The sequence below is a fragment of the Hemicordylus capensis genome, chromosome 4 (assembly GCF_027244095.1).
Source record: "Hemicordylus capensis ecotype Gifberg chromosome 4, rHemCap1.1.pri, whole genome shotgun sequence".
In the NCBI taxonomy this organism is placed as follows: domain Eukaryota; kingdom Metazoa; phylum Chordata; class Lepidosauria; order Squamata; family Cordylidae; genus Hemicordylus; species Hemicordylus capensis.
The window spans coordinates 6,110,328-6,125,945 of record NC_069660.1 but is presented as its reverse complement, the minus strand read 5'-3'; positions in this window follow the sequence as shown (position 1 = coordinate 6,125,945).

Sequence of the window (15,618 nt, the reverse complement as noted above, 5' to 3'; positions counted from 1 at the left end):
TTCCTGGCTGGCTTGGGCCCTACTGGAGTTCAGGCTTCACTGCGGCCTACAGGAGGCCTCCGTGGAAGCCCCGCCCACCCGCCGATCAGCTGAGAGGCGGGAGAAAAGGAGCTCTTGGCCTCCAGGCAGTGGGGCCCCCAGACAACTGTCTCCCCTTGCCCGATCTTTGTTACGCGCCTGGGTGTGAGAGTTGCCCTGAAATGGTGCAGCATTGCTCCCAGGGAACAATGCTAATGGAGAGGGAGGGGGACTGCAGCCCCCAGCTGCTCAGAGGAGGATGGACCATTCGTGCATCGCCATCAGCACCTCTATCAACATCTTCGGAGAAAGCAGAAGCAGAAGCAGAAAGCAGAGGTTTTTTTTTTCAAAAGCTGCTGGAAATTGAGGATTTTTTTTAACCCGGAACATAACTCAGGCTGAGCCAGAATTCGCAGCCTCCCTTCCGAGAAAAACAAAGTCCTGTCTGACCTGGTCCCTGATAGCCTGCAGGGAGGTTGGGTTAAATCCAGTGAATATGTGGACTGGCACACTCCAATCAGGAGTGGATTGGGGGGGGGGGGAGCTCTGTCTGTAAAACCTCTAGGGGAGAGCAAGCACCTTGATTCAGCCCAGCTTAGCATCCACACACAACCCTGGAGAAAATGCCCGCTGGGCAGAAATGCCTTTCCTTCCTTCCTTCTTCCTTCCTTCCTTCCTTTCATATGGTGAGCCCTTTTGGGACAGGAAGCCATCTTTCCATTGCTTTTGATATGGAAACAGCTTTGAGAAAGTTTTGTGTGGAAAAGCAGTATATACATACTTTACATTTATTTATTTGTTTGTTTATTCATTCATTCATTCATTCATTTATTGTTACACTTCTATCCTGCTCTTCCTCCGAGGAGCTCAGGGTGGTTTACATGGTTTGGTGTTTTGTTTTGTTTTTAAATCCTCACAACAACCCTGTGAAGCTGAGAGATACATGACTGGCCCAGAGTAATAATCTTCCTGTGTGGTGGAGTCCATGCTAGCTCTGTATATGCCTTTTCACACAGCTTCCTGTTTTGTTTTGTTTTGTTTGGGGGTGGGGGAGTTATAGTGTGCATCCACTGCTTGCACAGAGCTGCCTGTTATAGCACAGTGGCTTAAAGCCTGAATCCAGGGGTGCCATCAGGCATGGACTTGGGGGCCCGGGTCCATGTGCCCACTCTCCTAGAGGGCCCCATGATTTTTCCAAAGGGAAAAGAGGGCCCTCTTTATATTTCTGGAATGGCTTAGCCTAGATTTCTGAAATTTGGCTGAGATGAAGGACAGGTTATCAGAACTCTGTGTATTGGTTTTGAAGAGGATCGGCCAACCTATTTATTTTTAATGATTTTTTTTATTTTTAAAAAACTTCCAAAAAGTCCTTTTAGTGGCTTGTTTCATGGCAGAAAATCACAAAAACTTCTAGAACTGTAGCCCCCACCCCTACCATCATTTTACGCACGCACGCACACATACACACACACACACACACACACACACACACACACGGTCCATCATTCCACCACCCCATATGGAGGAATCTGCCCATTACTTCATAGAAAGGGGTAAGCAACATCTACTTTTATCCCACTTCTATCTTTTCAGAATGGCTTGATCTAGAGTTCTGCAATTGGACACAGATTTAGGACAGGTTAGCAGGACACTGTGTATTGATCTTGACATGGATTGGTCAATCAACTGATTTTTAATTATTATTTCTAAAAAACACTTCAAAAATGTTCTATGTGGCTTGTTTGATGGTATAAAATTACAAAAATTTCTAGAACTGAGTTCCCCCCAGGACCATCATTTCACCCCCATGGGAAGGATTCTGCCCTTTGTCTTCATTTTAGTGCAACATGCTCCCCACGCTTTTGCCCAAAGCTTTACATTTCAAGAACAGCTAGACTTAGAGTTCTGAAACAGGGCACAGATGTCATCCAAGATGGCAGGACTCTGTGTATTTTTATTTCAAGGAAATCATCCAATCCTGTGGTTTTTGATGATTTTTTCCCTACTGCAGTAAAGCTGCCAGAAAGAGTCTCTCTGTCCATAGAATACTTCACACCTAGTGAAAGTAGAACTAACTGTTACATCTGAATAAACGAAGAACATTTATTTTTTCATATGCACTGTATTCAAGTTAGTTTGTGATCCAAAAGGTCATCATGAGAACTGTGGACCAAGGGGCATGTGTTGTGGTTTTAATTTATTTTCCTTACAAATACATGATATGTCCAAGCTGGTTTTGGGTTTGAACTGTGGAGCAAGGGACACATGTTGTGTCCTAGTTAGTTTGTGAATGAATGGTCAAGAAGCTGTGTGAGTCCATTGGGCCTTGCATAGTCTTTTTTTGTGTAGGAGGGGTGGATGCACTCTGGCCCAGATCTGTGGGTTTGTGGTGAATGATCAAGAAGTTGTATGGATCCATTAGGTGTTGTGTAGTCCTTCCCCACCCCCCACACTTCCAAACGCACTCTGGCCTAGACCTGTGGGTTTGTAGTGAAGTGTGTGTATGGGTATGTGTGTGTGGGGGGGCGAGGTTTAAAGGATTAAGCTCATTAAGATTAAGCTCATTAGGTCCAAGGTCCAAAGTCCAAAATTACTTGGCTTCACTTCTGCCTGGATCGGGAAGTCTCCGGTTTGAATCTTACCCCTGTCATCATGACTTCATTAGGCAAGCTGTTTCTACTCCGCTCAGTTGCGGTATATGGATAACAACTCTCACCTTACAGCAGCAGTTCGCAACCTCGGGTCTCCCTTTGGGTCTCACCTCTCATTATCCTCACCACAATGGGAGAAGAGGTGGTCTCGTGTTAATAAGCATGAATTGTGCCCTTTGCTAAGCAGGATTTCCCCGATTTGTATTTGAATGGGAGACTAGAAGTGTGAGCACTGTAAGATATTTCCCTCAGGGGATGGAGCCACTCTGGCAAGAGCAGAAGGTTCCAAGTTCCCTCCCTGGCAGCATCTCCGAGATAGGGCTGAGAGAGATTCCTGCCTGCAACCTTGGAGAAGCCGCTGCCAGTCTGTGTAGACAATACTGAGCTAGATGGACCAAGCGTATGACTCCGCATAAGGCAGCTTCCTATGTTCCTATGACTGGGGATGATGGGAGTTGTAGTCCAACAACCTCCAGAGGTTCAAGTTTGAAAACCCCTGTCTTACAGAGTTGTTGTAAGGATTACAACAAGGTAATGCACATGAAGTGTTTTAAATAGTGTAGTAAACACTACACACGTGCTAGGTATTATTCTGCTGTTAGAGTAACAGACACTAGCCGGTTGCTCCTTCTGCTGTAACTACTTGATGGAACCAGGGGTCCACTGCTTCACGCTCCCAGATGCTGTTGGACTACAACTCCCATCATCCCCAGCACAATGTCCAAAGGGATGGTGGGAGCTGTAGTCCAACAGCATCTGGGAACCCTGCTCTAACCCATTCCAGGAGGAGACACAGCAGAGAGAAGGTTTCAAAAGCCAGTGCTTTGCTTTTCTAACAAATCTCTCCTTGGCACCAGGAAAGGACAGCCACTTCTCTGCAAATCCCTCCCTGATCAGTACCAGCTGTGACCTTGCTGGGTTCAGAAGAGCAGCATTAGGATCCGAGTGAGAATTTCCTCCTCTGGGGTCTGTTTATAATATACCAAGGACTGCAGCTGAATCACCACTCGTATGCAACCATTTCTCATGACAAGGGGAATGCTCCCTTCAGCCCCAGAGAATGCCTATTTGGTCCCTTTAAGAGGACTTCTGTCCCGACTGCTTTGCTATACGAGATTCTCCTTCAAAACCAAACCAGGGCAAGATCAAAAGTGAGAGAGACGCCCAGTTTTAGGCCTGACTCAAGGCATGAGAGGGGCTGTTTCTGGAGGGGTACTGCTGGCCGCAACTATGGGAAGCAACTGCAGCGTGGACTCCCGCAGCGCGTTCTGAGGCTTTGGGCGCGAACCCAACTGCACAGGAAGGAGCTGCTGCCCAGGCCATTCCGGTCACGCCAGAAAAGGCCTTGGGGGTACAGGCCCCCCATTATCTCTCTGGGATTCCTTGGAGGCTGCACAGGCTGCTTCAGACATGGGGGCATCCTCCCAGCCACAGCATCCTCCCAGCCACAGGCGATGAAGATATCGGTGTGCCAGGATTACGCACATCTTCCCCCGCTCCTGGCATGCCAAATCAGATTACTGCCAGGGGCAGCAGAGGGTCATCAGGCAGCGGGTGTGTGTGTGTGATCTGCACACCCAGCTCCTTCAATGGGTTGTCTGCAGGGAAGGTAAATGAACCTTTCTCCCCACCTGCCCACCAAGCCCTCCTCACAGATCGTGGCAAAGGGCTCACTTTATTTACCTGAATCCAAGACTAAGTTTTTTTTAAAAGTTCTTTGATGTTAGAAATCGAGAAGTTGTCTTATATTTAGGATCCTCTTGCTTCTGGGTAAATAGTATAACCAATATTTAACCCATTTTTTAAAGGGAGTCCTCTTAAATTTAGGGTAGTCTTCTATTCAGATAAATAGGGTATGTGCTCCTGTATTTTATACAGTACAAGGCACGCAGCTGGTGCTTTTGAGCTAGGTTTCTACAACCAGCTAGGCTGCTAACTGGTAGGGGATGTGCAAACAGGTTTGGAACCGAACCAGTTCGAAGTCAAACCGGTTTGGTTTGAAGGCTCAGGGTTGAGCTGAAACATGCCTAGTTCAGCTCAACCCCGTGCCGAACCCCACCCAGCCCATTCAGGGGGTTCACAAACGAATATTTATTTATTTATTTATTTATTTATTTATTTATTTATTTATTTACTTACTCCCTCGTGGGGGGGGAGTTCTCCGAGGTGGTGGTGATGGGTCCATGGAGGTTCCCCCCTCCCCCGCTGGCCTTCAAAAACAGCCCTGTTCAGCCATTTGGGTGGCCATTTTGAAGGCTGCTGTGCCTGCGCAATGGGCCTCTGTGTGGCCTGGGCATGACCCAGGCCATGCAGAGGCCCATTGCACAGGTGTTGCGGCCTCCAAAATGGCCACCACGCCAGGGGAAAGGCCCAAACGGCCAAACAGGGCTGTTTTTGAAGGAGAGAAGGCCAGCAGGGAACATCCTTGGACAGCCCCCCGCCACCTTGGAGAACCTGCCCAGAGGGGGTAATTTTGTTTGCAACCCCCCTAGGACCTAACGGGGGGTACAGGGGGGGTGCCCGACTGAACTGACCCAGTCTGGTTCAGGTCTGGTTCGGGCTTGAACTGAACCGGACCAGCCAGTTCTGTGCACACCCCTACTAACTGGGGCTAACAAATAAACTAAAATTGCTGAGATCCATAGGTATACACACATGCTCAGCCTACGCTAGCAGCCTCCATTACGTGCCTTCCTAGCCCGCTTGTCTCCTTGGGAAATGGCCCCGAGAAACTGCTGTAAGGAAAAGCATGGTTTGGTTTCCCCTGGACTGGAAGGTCCCTGGTCGCCTTGCTCTCTCTGTGCAATGTTTGGCTTGGAACATAGGAACATAGGAAGCTGCCATATAGTGAGTCAGATTACTGGTCCATCTAGCTCAGTATTGTCTTCACAGACTGGCAGCCGCTTCTCCAAGGTTGCAGGCAGGAGTCTCTCTCAGCCCTATCTTGGAGATGCTGCCAGGGAGGGAACTGGGAACCTTCTGCTCTTGCCAGAGTGGCTCCATCCCCTGAGGGGAATATCTTCCAGTTCTCACACATCAAGTCTCCCTTTCATATGCAGCCAGGGTGGACCCTGCTTATTTAAGGGGACAAGTCATGCTTGCTGCCACAAGACCAGCTCTCCTCTCCTCTTGGCAACTTGCTCTTCTTGCAGGCAGGGCTTTTCTGTCCTCCTTGGGGATGTGCTCGAAAACAAGCTGGCACAGATCACTGTGAGCATTGCTAGTCCTGCACTGGATTCCGTGGGCAGGCCGGGGCTCTGGAATGGAGCTGATGACAGACACAGACACACTGATGTGGGGAGAGCAGCTGGATCGTCCTATGGAAGGCGATAACAAAACCTAAAGCAGCTGAAATACAGCACCAGGCTTGGACTCTCCCTGGCAGGGGCTCATCATCTCTTCCTTGTGTCTCTGTGCCTGTCAAGGCCTGGTCCAAAAGCATTCAAGTCAGAGAGCAGAGGTGGAGTTCCTCCAAGCGATGGTTGCGTCACAACAACCAAGTTCGAGGGACAGTAAGAGCTCAAAGGGAACTATCCACTTGGGAGGTTCCACAGCAGTGCTGGGCAGCGTCCACTAATAGCCCCACATCAGGCATCACACAGGGTTCCAAGAGCCTGAGCCACTGATGATAGGGATGCTGTGGATGGGGGATTTCCAGGGCTTCCCAAGGCATGCAGGCAGGTACATGACCAAGGGCGTAGCCATCATTGGACAAGTGGGGGACGGACGTCCCTGGGCCGCCAGGGTTAGGGTACAAAGCTCTGTCGGAAAATGCAGCACCATCTGGCCATTGTTCAGCTGCATCGGGACCCAGTTCTTTTCAGGCTGTTGCCCTCTGCCAAGCAATTAAAACACAAAGAATAAAGGGACATTGGTTAACATTTCTTGTATCACATTATGTTTAAAGCGGCAGTGTGCAGACACAAGACAGACAAGGTACGACAGGCAGACAGCATGCATGAAGGCAGCACGGGCTGGCAGGAAGGAATAGCCAGCCTCGTTTCTTCATCAAGTTTTACTTCTAGAGCCCCCCCACCACCACCTCCTCCAGAATCAAAGACCATATTCAGTCATGTGTTTTATTCTTTGTGGTTGGCTTATCCCAGCCGGGTGGTCCTTCCTGGTGGCTGCCCATTTCTTGTGGTTGGCCCACCATTGGAATGGGAGACTCCAGGTGTGAGCACTGTAAGATATTCCCCTTAAGGGATGGAGCCAATCTGGGAAGAGCACCTGCATGTTTGCAGGCAGAAGGTCCCAAATTCCCTCCTTGGTAGCATCTCCAGGTAGGACTGAGAGAGAGTCCTGCCTGCAACCTTGGAGAAGCCACTGCCAGTCTGTGTAGACCAGGCCTGCTCAACTTCGGCCCTCCTGCAGATGTTGGCCTACAATTCCCATAATCTCTGGCTATTGGCTGCTGTGGCTGAGGATTATGGGAGTTGTAGTCCAAAAACAGCTGGGGGGCCTAAGTTGAGCAGGCCTGGTGTAGACAATACCTAGCTAGATGGACCAAGGGTATAAGGCAGTATAAGGCAGCTTCCTATGTTCTTATGTTCCTTATCTGCTGCTTCTGGTAAACCTAGCTTCTTCTCATAGCTCCTTCCTCCCCTTCACTGCACATGTCTTTGGTCAAGTTGTTTGTTCTCATCCCAGGGTTTATCTCCTAAGAATGACCATCTGACAGATTTCAGCTCTGTTTGGATAAATCTTGTTCTCTGTGGCCAGCTACCTCGTACCCATCCAGTAATGAGGAAAGTGTCACAACTGAACCCTTCTTCGCCAGGGCAAGCAGAGGTGAATGGCCTAGCAGCATTTCATATGCATGTATTGATTAAACAAACTGTGCACGGACCTACATTTTCTTTCAATGCACAACTCTTAAACACTCGGGTGATCTGCTCTTCCCCTTCACCCCAGCTGGACAACCAAGATGTGTCTGGCTGGACCTACTGTGATGAGAGGAAAGTCCCTGAAGTCCATTTGGGTAGGTATTGAGTAGATGTGGTGCCCTTGAGAGCCAGTGAAGCTAAGTTGGATAGGACCGGGAAGACCCGAGTTCCAATCCCCATTCAACTCACTGAAACTCACTGGGTGACTCTGGGCCAGTCATGTATCCCTCAGCCTAACCTACCTCACAGGGTTGTTGTGAAGATAAAAATAACCATGTACACCACTCTGAGCTCCTTGGAGGAAGAGCGAGATATAAATGTAAATAATAAGGATAGATAGATCCTTGTGTGGAGAGCTGGTCTTGTGGTAGCAAGCATGACTTGTCCTCTTAGCTAAGCAGGGTCTGCCTTGGTTGCATATGAATGGGAGACTAGAAGTGTGAGCATTGTAAGATATTCCCTCAGGAGATGGAGCTGCTCTGGGAAGAGCAGAAGGTTTCAAGTTCCCTCCCTGGCTTCTCCAAGATAGGGCTGAGAGAGACTCCTGCCTGCAACCTTGGAGAAGCCACTGCCAGTCTGTGACGACAACACTGAGCTAAATAGACCAATGGTATGACTCAGTATATGGCAGCTTCCTATGTTCCTATGGTAGATAGATAGAGAGATTAGATAGATAGATAGATAGATAGACTGATGAAAGCCATTGAAGTCAAGTTGAGTAGCTGAGGAAAGTTGAAATGCTGGTCTTTCCTGGTTAGGGACACACGGGGGAGCATAGGAAGCTGCCTTCTACTGAGTCAGACCCTTGGTCCATCTAGCTCAGTTTTGTCTACACTGACTGGCAGCAGCTCTCCAGGATTTCAGGTAGGAGTTTCTCCCAGCCCTACCTGGAGATGCTGCCAAGGACTAAACCTGGGGCCTTCTGCATGCCAAGCAGATGCTCTACCACTGAGCTATCTGCCCCATCCCCTAAGGGGAATATCTTGCAGCAGATAACAGACCTTCTGCCAGCAAAGCGGAGCATCTTTCACTGAAGTAGCTCTTCCACTGAGCGACAGCCCCTCCCCTAAAGGGAATATCATGTAGTCTCCCATCCAAAGGCAAACCTTGTGTGGCAAAGGGGACAATTCATGCTCGCTACTGTGCGAGGCCCATTAAAGCTCTCCCAAGCATAATAATTGGCTTCTCTCACCCAGAAGAGGCACGGGCTGTTATATGATTCTTTCTCCAAGTGTGTGAAAGGGAACATTTCCTTTCTGCCCCTTGCAGTTCAGCTCGGGAATCTAACTTAGCCCAAGTGCCAGCGGGCTGCAACCGAATGTTTCCATATTAATCACACCAGCAGAGACTGGAAGTTTATTTTTGCTCTAATTCTGTTCATCAGTCATTATGTCTTTCCTTTTCCCTTTCTTCTTAAGAAGTTATTCCAGGCCATTCCAGGCTGGTCAGAGCATCCGAAGAGCTTCTCCACATTTCCAGTCCTTGTCAGAGATGTCGGAACAGAAGCTCTGGGGGATTCTTCCCCTCTGCCAGGGGCCTCTGCTGGGGCCCTGCCAGCTGGGCAAATAAACATCCCCGCCAGTCCTGTTTACATGTGTGGTGGACTGATTGCTCCTCTGAGACGCTGCCCTTTGGTCTGCGTTCAGCCCTGGATCAAACCCAACCTTCCCTGGTTCCTGATGCAAATTATAATGCTGCAATCCAGCACAACATTCGGTGCCCAGACCCTGACCAGAATCAACAGCCTTAACCACACCTTGCAGAGGGTTCCCTGGGTTCTCCAAAGTCTTATTACCTCATCAACCTTACAGTCACCCTGCAACCCATCTGCTGTTCCCGTATTTCAGATGCAAGAAAAGCAAGCGGCTGGGAGCATCCCAAAAGAGGAAGGCCGAAATGTAAATTCTCAAGGTTGTTGGACTACATCTCCCATCATCCCCAGACACAATGGCCAAAACTTTGTGGCTGGGGATGGTGGGAGTTGTAATCCAGCAACGCCTGGGGACCCAGCGTTGAGAATCCCTGCCCTGCTTGAATAGGCCAGCCCTAGTACAAGCCGGGGCCAGCCTTCTTTAAGCTGAACTCAACACAGTTTGGGGCTTGAACTTTGTTTGAAGCCTACTCTGGGAAGAGCAGAAACAGCTTCAAGAGGTAAGCAAGCTTTTCTAAACAGAACAACATCAAGCCTCCCCCACCCCCCGACCTTCAAACTGACTAACAGGAGGAGGGGAGGTTTTGAGGGGCTGGTTTCTTTTAAGGGATAAGTTCTAGTCTGTGTGTTTGGTATTTGCCCGGGCTAGCATTTGCCAGGGCTAGCATTGGGGGCCCTGTGGCATCCAGTTTTTGTTTGTCCCTGCCTGGAGGGGGTGGAGTCAGCTAGGGCTATGGGAGGCCCCAAATTCCTTTGACCCACATCTTGTGTCTCAGTTTGAAGCCTACTCTCTACATAAGAGGTGAAGGCCCGAGAGCATAGCCAACAGACCATAGCCAACAGGGATAGCAAAGAGGGCACTGGAGTTTTGTGGGGGGTTAGCAGGAAGTCTGTGGGGGAGCCTGTGATTACAAGGAGCTCGGTGGAGAAGAGAAGGTAAGTACAAATCCCTTCCTCATATAATTACTGATCTCTTCCTCATAATCTTGAGATAGGCTGCTTGGACAGTTAAATAGCTGACCATTACAGATGAGACCTATCCTTCTAATAAACTATCTCTAAATACTGTAAACTGCCAACAAAACCAGTTATGAAGATAGAACGTCAGGAGTGTATTGCACAGAGTGCTGCATGTATGACTATTTGCTCCATGAGCAGAAGTCTTGGGTGTGTGCTCGGTGCAAGGAGCTCCTGGCTCTCAGGGAACAGGTTTGTTCCCTTGAGACCAAGGTGGCGGATCTGGAGGAGCTCAGAGAGACAGAGAGGCATGCAGATGAGACCTTCAGGGACGTAGTAGAGGCATCCCATTCCAGGGCTGATAGTTCCTCTGCTATCAGGGAGAATGAAGGTCTCGGGGAAGGAGGAATCGGTCTGAGGAAGAGGGAAATGCTCAGGGAGGGACCCCTTCCATGGAAAATGAGCCCATATCCTCTCACACTGAGGATACTCCTCCGGGAGGTGGGGCCTCCTTGTAGTGGGTGATTCGATCATTTGAGGTATAGAGAGATGGGTTTGTGACCCACATGTTGACTGCATGGTGACTTGCCTGCCTGGTGCGAAGGTTGCGGACATCACGGAGCATCTAGACAGGCTCCTAGCCAGCACTGGGGAGGAGACAGCTGTCGTGGTGCACGTCGGCACCAACGATGTGGGAAAATGCAGTCGGGAGGTCCTGGAAGCCAAATTTAGGCGGATAGGTAGCGTATTGAAGTCCAGGACACCCAAGGTAGCATTCTCAGAAATGCTACCGGTTCCACGCGCAGGTACAGTGAGACAGGCAGAGCTGAGGGATCTCAATGCATGTATGAGACATTGGTGCTGGGAGGAGTGGTTTAGATTTTTTAGGCACTGGGATACATTTGGGGCAAGCAAGGCCTGTACAAAAGGGATGGGCTGCTGGCACTTACAATAAAAAAGGTTACAGAGAAGCTTTTAAAATGACGCCTGGGGAATAGCCAACAGGAGCTGGACAGTATCCGGTTCGGCAAATGCCATCCTTTAAAGTGTGAGAGTACAAAGGATTCAGATCAAACAGAAGGAGACAGAGCAGAATCACATAAAGAGCAGACAGAAGACTGTGCCAGCTGGTCAAAGAGTCCAAAGAAAGATAGCACACACCAGGGAAGAGATTCAGCATATAGGTGCTTATATGCCAATGCCAGAAGCCTCCGAGCCAAGATGGGTGAGCTGGAGTGCTTGGTTGCTAATACAGAAATAGATATAGTGGGCATAACAGAAACATGGTGGAACAGTGAGAACCAGTGGGACACTGTTATCCCTGGTTATAAACTCTATAGAAAGGACAGGGAGGGGCGCCTTGGAGGTGGAGTAGCACTGTAGGTTAAAGAAGGGATAGAATCTAACAAGCTAGAAAACCTAGGTGGACTGGAGTCCTCCACAGAAACCCTGTGGGTGACAATACAAGGCCTGAAAGGAAACGTGCTACTGGGGACGTGCTATCACCCTCCTGATCAAAATGCTGATAGTGACTGGGAGTTGCAGGAGGAAATCGGGAGGCATCAGGGAGGGGCAGGGCAGTAATAATGGGTGACTTCAAGTACCCACACATAGACTGGGTATATTCACAGTCAGGTCATGACAAAGAGGTCAAATTTCTAGATATGCTGAATGACTGTGCCCTAGAACAGTTGGTCTTGGAACCAACCAGAGAGAAGACGACCTTGGACTTAATCCTGAGTGGCACCCAGGACCTGGTGTGTGATGTCAGTGTCGCCGACCCTTTAGGGAACAGTGACCATAGTGTGATCAAATTCAGCATACATGCGGGGAGAGAATCACCAAGGAAGTCTAACACAGACACTTTGAATTTCAGAAGAGGAAACTCCCCCAAAATGAGGAGTATGGTGAAAAGAAAGCTGAGGGGGGGAAACAGGAGAGTCACTTCAGAATGCATGGAGTTTACTCAAAACCACAATACTAGAAGCCCAGTTAGATTGTATACCCAAAAGGAGGACAGGTACCACTAACTCCAGGAGGATGCCAGCATGGATAACAGGTAAAGATAAGGAAGCCATAAAAGGGAAGAAGACTTCCTTCCGAAATTGGAAGGCCTGCCCAAATGAAGAGAACAAAAAGGAACACAAACTCTGGCAAAAGTAATGCAAGGTGACAATAAGGGAGTTGAAAAGAGAGTTTGAGGAACATAGGCATCAAGGCAAATAACAAAAGCTTCTTTAAATAGCTTCTTTTTTTAAAAAAAATTGTTTTTAAATTGCTGTGTTTTAAATTTTGTTTTGTTTTGTTTTTAACTAATGTTTTTATCTTTGTTTTTATCTGGTTGTGAACCACTCAGACACGTAAGTTTTGGGTGGTATAATAAATAAATAAAATAAAATAAAATAAAATAAAATACATCAGAAGCAGGAAACCTGCCAGGGAGGTGGTTGGACTGTTAGTCAATGAAGGAGTGAAAAGGATCATTAAGGAGGATATGGAGGTTGCAGAGAAGCTAAATGAGTTCTTTGCATCCATCTTCACAGCAGAGGATACTGAGCATATACCTGTTCCTGAAACAGGCTTATTAGGGATGAAGGCTAAAGAACTGAGTCAGATAGAAATGGCAAGAGTTGATGTTCTAAACTGTTTGGAAAAACTGAAAACTAGCAAATCACCAGGGCCAGATGGCATCCATCCGAGAGTCCTCAAAGAACTCATATGTGAAATTGCTGACCTCCTTGCTAAAATTATCTAACTTATCCCTGCAATCAGGCCCTGTACCGTAGGACTGGAAAGTATCAAATGTAACACCAATTTTCAAAAGGGGATCCAGGGGCGCTCCGGGAAATTACAGGCCAGTTAGCCTAAATGTCCGTTCCAGGCAAATTGATGGAAAGCATCCTCAAGGATAAAATTGTAAAGCATATAGAAGAACAGGCACTGCTGGGAGAGAACCAGCATGGCTTCTGCAAAGGTAAATCTTGCCTCACCAACCTTTTGGAGTTCTTTGAGAGTATCAACAAGTGTGTGGATCAAGGTGATCCAGTCGAGATAGTATACCTGGACTTCCAAAAAGCTTTCAACAAAGTTCCTCATCAAACACTCCTGAGGAAACTTAGCAGTCATGGGATAAGATGAGCCCCTGGTGGTGCAGTGGTAAAACTGCCGCCCTGTAACCAGAAGGTTACAAGTTCGATCCTGACCAGGGGCTCAAGGTTGACTCAGCCTTCCATCCTTCCGAGGTCAGTAAAATGAGTACCCAGAATGTTGGGGGCAATATGCTAAATCATTGTAAACCGCTAGAGAGCTCCGGCTATAAAGCGGTATATAAATGTAAGTGCTATTGCTATTGCTATAAGGGGACAAGTACATGTATGGATTGCTAACTGGTTGAAGGACAGGAAACAGGGGGTAGGTATAAATGGAGTTTTCACAATGGATGGAAGTAAGAAGTTAGGTCCCCTAGGAATCTGTACTGGGACCAGTACTTTTTAATTTATTCATAAATTAAAAATTAAATGATCTAGAAGTACGAGTAAGCAGTGAGGTTGCCAGATTTGCAGATGATACCAAACTCTTCCGGGCAGTGAAATCCAAACAGATTGTGAGGAGCTCAAAAAGGATCTCTCCAAACTGGATGAGTGGGCAACAAAATGGCAAATGCGGTTCAATGTTGGCAAGTGTAAAGTGATGACCATTGGGACAAAAAAACCCAACTTCAAGTATACACTGATGGGATCTGAGCTGTCGGCGACTGACCAGGAGAGGTAGTCGTGGTGGACAACTCGTTCAAAGTGTTGACTCAATGTGCGGCAGCTGTGAAAAAGGCCAATTCCATGCTAGGGATCATTAGGAAGGGGATTGAAAAGAAAACTGCTAATATTATAATGCCCTTATACAAAACTATAGTGCAGCCACACCTGGAGTACTTCGTACAATTCTGGTCACCACATGTAAAGAAGGACATTGTAGAACTGGAAAAGGTGCAGAAGAAGGCAACCAAGATGATCAGGGGCCTAGAGCACCTTTCTTATGAGGCAAGGCTACAACACCTGGGGCTAGTAATTTAGAAATAAGACAACTGTGGGGAGACCTGATAAAGGTCTATAAAATCATGAATGGTGTGGAGAAAGTGGATCAAGCAATCAGCCGTTTACTCCATTGCTGCCACAGTACAGAAAATTTCAATTTTCCAGACTAATTGGGGGGAAGGTTAGTCCAGATTAGACAACTGTCCAAAAATCAAGGCAAAAAGCACGTGGTTACAAAAGTTGCTAAAATAAGTTTTCACAACACAAAACATAGCAATAGCACTTACATTTATATACCACTTTATAGCTGGAGCTCTCTAAGCAGTTTACAATGATTTAGCATATTGCCCCCAACATTCTGGGTACTCATTTTACCGACCTCGGAAGGATGGAAGGCTGAGTCAACCTTGAGCCCCTGGTCAGGATCGAACTTGTAACCTTCTGGTTACAGGGCGGCAGTTTTACCACTGCACCACCAGGTGCTCTATCATGCAGCTTTTGGGACATGGAAGGCAATGGACAACAAAAGAAATGTGTACACTGCCACACAAAACACTCTTTGGGACATGGAAAGTGATTTTTCTGTATGAGGTGAGGTTGCCCAGCATATGCCTGCTCAGACAGCAGTCAAGACCAGAATGAGGAAGCAAAATGGCCAAACTTCCAGTTCCACAAATGCTGTCCGGAAAATTCAAAATCCGGATACAAGGGTCCAGGAAATTGAGGTTTCTTTGTCTATGTTAATGACTGCTGGCTTAGTTGTCTTTCAAAGGGGCTTAATCAAATTCATGAAGGAGAAGTCTATCAGCAGCTGCTCAGTATGATAGCTATTTGGAACCTCCATGTTCAGAATCAGTATCTCCCTGAGGACAGAATATTGATGACAAGTCACAAGGGGCTCTTGCCTTCCTGGACTCCTGTGAGCCTTCCAAAAACTGCTAGAAACAGGTTGTTCAAGTAGGTCAGGGGTTTGCAACCTTGGATCTCCAGATGTTGTTGGACTACAATTCCCATAATCCCCAGCCACATTGGCAAAGGTCATTGTGGCTGAGGATGATGGGAGTTGTATTCCAACAACATCTGGGGACCCATGGCTGAGAACTCCTGGACCGGATAGATCTTTGGTCTAAGCAGGGTGCTTTTTATGTTGCCTTCATTTCAGTGGGAGTTAATGCCTACCTAATGTGGCCCCGTGGAAGTCAATGCAACTAAAAAGAAAAGTGCTTAACTTTGGACAGATTATGCCTTACGTTCCTGCTCCTCGGTCAAGCAAGGAAATACATAATGAATACCACTCAAAGTGTCTTAACCATATCTTTATTGAATAGTGAATAATCCAGACTGCTGCCCTGCTTCTTGATGCAATGCGGGCAGTATACAGAACTGTAATAGTTGATGCTTCTGTGTTTCCTTCAGCTCAGCAG